The sequence below is a fragment of the Macrobrachium rosenbergii genome, chromosome 41 (assembly GCF_040412425.1).
Source record: "Macrobrachium rosenbergii isolate ZJJX-2024 chromosome 41, ASM4041242v1, whole genome shotgun sequence".
Taxonomy (NCBI): Eukaryota; Metazoa; Arthropoda; class Malacostraca; order Decapoda; family Palaemonidae; genus Macrobrachium; species Macrobrachium rosenbergii.
This window is the reverse complement of record NC_089781.1, coordinates 17,767,881-17,772,880: the sequence shown is the minus strand read 5'-3', so window position 1 is coordinate 17,772,880 and position 5,000 is coordinate 17,767,881. Positions and strand designations below refer to the sequence as shown.

At 40.9% G+C, this 5,000-nt stretch overlaps 1 protein-coding gene across 1 annotated transcript in view; it reads right to left on the bottom strand.

Moving 5' to 3' along the window:
• Nucleotides 1–5,000, bottom strand: part of shn (schnurri) — a 139,131-nt gene that overhangs the window by 133,191 nt on the left and 940 nt on the right.

Below are 5,000 nucleotides of genomic sequence, written 5' to 3'. Positions count from 1 at the left end.
CCGTAGGCCCCCGGCAGATAAGATTAAGATTAGGTTACATTAAGATGATAAACCTCCCTGAAAATGACAAGTAAATGAGAGTCACGTGTTGCCTAATAATACCGAAGACACACTCTCTCTCTCTCTCCTCATATGAGGTATTTAGGAGGAAAGGGCCAGTTTAAATTAAACAGAAAAGGAGGGTTGACCTTCTCGGCGAAATTCTGTCAATGAATGACTTCCTTTACTTGGAAACATGGCACATCAAATATACGGTACGTGCCGTATATAAGTATATGTATGTACCGTATATATGTATGTATGTATGTATATATTTGCGAAAACAACAAAAATGTGTACGTGATTTGTTCATCGGCTTAGCTTGAAAAGAATCAACAAGCGTGCCAAGTACTTTCGTGTAATTAAGACATCTTCGGGCATGTGTTAATTACAAGAATGTAGCCTACTTGACACTTTGTCGTTTCTTTTCAAGCTTTTCCTGTGGCGCCAGACGAGATATATATATATATATATATATATATATATATATATATATATATATATATATATATATATATATATATATATATATATATACATATACATAATGAGAGAGAGAGAGAGAGAGAGAGAGAGAGAGAGAGAGAGAGAGAGAGAGAGAGAGAGAGAGAGAGAGAGACGCAAGCACAAAAGGCCTACTTCCCTGAGACGAACACATAATAAGATCTACGAACCGCTGAAAAGACTTCAACGAGTCTTAATAAGCTGCGATAACTGGTTGCTTTGGATAACACAGCTATGACTTGGCAAATCAACCTATGAATGAAGATATGACTGTATATAGTATGTTCGCCCATGTCCACCTGTGTATAGTGCATGTGCGCATGTAGAATCATGCATAGGTACTAAAACACACAGCCTATAGGAATAGTATATACGCCTACTGGTGTAGGCTGACTATAAAGAATTGTACAGCAACAAGTTTAAAAGGTTAAAAAAAAAAAAAAAAAAAAAACAGAAACTAATACCATCGATGAGGTGCAGCAGGAAGGTGTATGAGAGATAGGGATGGGAATGGGGGAGGAAGGGAGGGAGGGATTCAGACCATCTCGAAGGACGGCTGAGTTGTGGGAGGAGGAGGAGGAGGAGGAGGAGGAGGAGGAGGAGGAGGATATCGAGGGTAGGATAATGCGTCCCAACTCCTTATGCAACAAAGTCAACGACCCGACGAGACCCAAAGTGGACCGGAATTGCAGGGCGGACGGAAAAGAAAAAAAAAAAGTAGTGGGAGAGAATGAAATGAAGCGGCTAGATCTTTTCCCCGACGCTTTTCGTAGCCCGAGAAACTGTTGGAAGAACACGGCGACCTGTTAACAATATGCGACAAAAGGTGAGTATAAGAAGTTCACTATCAAGACTTAGCCAGCCTTCTGCTGGCACGGGCTCTTGCTCTTCAGCAGCCCCAAAGAAGTTCGCTATTATTGAATTGCCCACCGATGGGCTATTCTATCAACTGGGAGTTTGATATAGATATGATGCATGTAGACTTATATATTATTAATGAGCATAATGGTGATCTATTTATGTACTATGGAACAGACTTTAATGAAAAGTCTACACTGGATTACGGGCTGCTGCAGAGCATGAGCCCGTGCCAGAACAAGGCAGGCTAAATCTAGGTAGCTTACGCTGAGGGGGTCCTGAAAACCCGTTTGGAATGTGTTCCTTTCCTTCACGGGTTGCACACTCAAAACACTATACTGGTTGCGCTCTCAAAACACCATACTGCTAACTATACTGTACACCTCTCTCTCTCTCTCTCTCTCTCTCTCTCTCTCTCTCTCTCTCTCTCTCTCTCTCTCTGAGAAAACAAAATTTGTTTAGATGTTAGTGACAGTCAAAATACTAGGCAGAGAGACTGATGTAACTAAATATATATATGTTCAATGTTTGTAAAACTTATTCGACTAATGACAGGTGAAATGCAGTTTAACACACACACACACACACACACACACACACACACACACACACACATATATATATATATATATATATATATATATATATATATATATATATATATATATATATATATATATATATATATATATGGATATAAAGGCCTACACGTAGACAAAACACGCTGCATCTACTTTTTTGTCTTGCCTCCTTTCTTCGGGCCTGGGCTACATCGGGGCATTAGGATGCCCGTCCCATTTACCAGTGGTCGTTATTTTTAAATAGTAATTAAAAATAGTGTTATCACAACTTTTGGTTAATGACATTTTGCGTTTTGAAGATAAAGTTTGCTTCTGTTCACAATACAAAGAATCAATTTCAGCGCTGATACCCATTAAAGTTTACATTACATGAAAACATGGTAACGAACGAGAGAGAGAGAGAGAGAGAGAGAACAATAATACTGTAAAATACCCTCCTAAGAAAACACAAAAAATCGAGCATAAAAGGTGAGCGCACAACCAGTTCATGACTCACAACCAGGGTATATTAATGATGCCCAGCCTGCCTAATCGGGCAAGGCCTACTCGAAAGCAGGAAGGACGGAAGTGGGGGGAAGGGGGGGGATGAACGTCTGGTGCTCCTCTACGATAAATATTTATTCTCAACAAATATGCTTTTCAGGTGATGCTGACTATCGCAAGAACAATGAAGAATACGTATACAAGTCATCAATCACCAACTGCTAATGTAACTCACTTAATATGGAACACCAGCTGGAGAGAGAGAGAGAGAGAGAGAGAGAGAGAGAGAGAGAGAGAGAGAGAGAGAGAGAGAGAGAGAGAGTTAAGAATATCTTAGTTTAACCAGACCACTGAGCTGATTAACAGCTCTCCTAGGGCTGCCCCGAAGGATTAGATTTACTTTTACGTGGCTAAGAACCAATTGGTTACCTAGCAACGGGACCTACAGCTTATTGTGGAATCCGAACCACGTTATAGCGAGAAATGAATTTCTATCACCAGAAACAAATTCCTCTTGTTCTTCACTGGCCGGTCGGAGATTCGAACTCGCGACCAACAGGGTGGTAGCTGAGAACGGAACCCGCTCACCCAGCGAAGAGAGAGAGAGAGAGAGAGAGAGAGAGAGAGAGAGAGAGAGAGAGAGAGTTTTACTTTTATTCAAGACAAATAACACGCATAAAATAAAGTTTCCTAATCGATGACTTTTACGATGTAAAGGCGAGCACGTCTCGAACAGTATGGCGGACAAAAATATATCAATAATAATTAAACAAAGAACAAACAAATATATTAATATCACTATATACATTATCACGTTCTGGCTGTTGTAAGCAAGTAATTAGCTGCGAAAAACTTCCCCGGTCATTCAGGTGCATAGGGTATTAAGATGATAAATCTTACTCAGGCCAAGATAAGAAACTTTAATCTGGATAAGACAGTCTCTATTCCATTAGCACCAAAGTGACTGGGATTAAGACGGGAGTTTTCCTATAGCCCTGTGGATTTAGCAGATCTGTGGATTTAGCAGGGCACTGAAACGTAGGCTATTTGCCTTCGTTTAGGCCTAAGTGAACCGCGCGTAGCAGTCATGTTAGCACGTGTATACATATCATCAAATACAATACATTACATAAATTTTCACATGTTACCAAGTAACACAAGAAAATGCAAAGACAAACATTTACACTCACGCACAGCTGGTCTGTTGGGAAGACTGACTTCTGTCACTGACTGAAAATAGACTCATTAATGAAACAGATGTCGCCCTCGTTTACAACCGTCAGTAGAATCAGGTGACTCGGCTGAACGTTCCATGCTGTCCTTGACTACAAAGCACTGGAATTCTGCCACACTTCCGGACTTCCAATTACTCGTGCATTTTCCACTGGGCCAAGGATAGGCTCAGGCCATTCTCTGGGCCTCAGGCTCAACCAAAGCTAGACAGGGACATTTTATAGCTTAAAAGACCTCCCCATTAACATGGGGTTAAAAGAAATGACAGGCTCTAAGACAAATGAAAATCACCTTAAACCATATGGCCATCATTGTCTTGGCAAACAATGAAATGTATGACAAAGATTAAAAACTCACACTGACAAGCACACACTAATATGTAAATAATTAATTAATGAATGCATATCATTGTTCGTGCAACACATTGATTAATTATTCTTCAAGCTAAATTGATAGCCTAACTCTCAATGTGTACAAGACATACGTTGGGTTGTTCTGTATTAAGCCGGCCTTAGGCCTATGCCAGCACATGACCTTGCCCAAAGTTTAGTCCGGTATGAAGGGATATGAGAGCACTCGTGTGGGCATTTGGACTCCCAACCAACTCATCTCAGACGTGTACGAAACATGCATAGCCTCTGAAAATTTGACCTTAAATATTGCAGATATATATTGTAGCTTGACCTGTCTAGGTCTGTGGCACTGAAGTGAAATTGGCTTTTTTTTTCCCTGTAACTATCTCTGTAACTACTGCATGATTTTTGTGTGTTGTCAATGGTTTGTCCCACTAAAAAAAAAAAGAATGAAAAAGTAAGGCAGTCACTTCCGTAAATTATTCATATGCATTGTAGGCCTACACTTGGTCAGTCTCTTGTAATAAGTTATATACCTCTATTAAATATAAACTTTTTTTTCCAGCTACATCTGTGAAACTGATGAAAACAACTGCTGTACCAACAATGAAAAACAACAACGTCCGCGTCAGTGACGCTAACAGTTGGTCCCTCAAGATTGTTCCCGAGAAAAACAAAAAAGCACAACAGGAAAAGAAAAACATTAAGAGGTCCGAGGCTATGATACTTCCCGGCTCAGGACCTGACTCCTTCCTCCTCTTCCCAATGCCCTAACCCCCCCCCTGCCCTTTCCCCAAGCCCCCAACACAAACATCGGATCATATACCCCTCCAACACCCACCTCCACCAACCCCACCCCCGTCAATCCCGATTACCCACCCCCCTTCCGACACGACAACCTGTACCGACACCAATAGGACACCTACCGGTAGAGGGGTCTTTGCCCCAA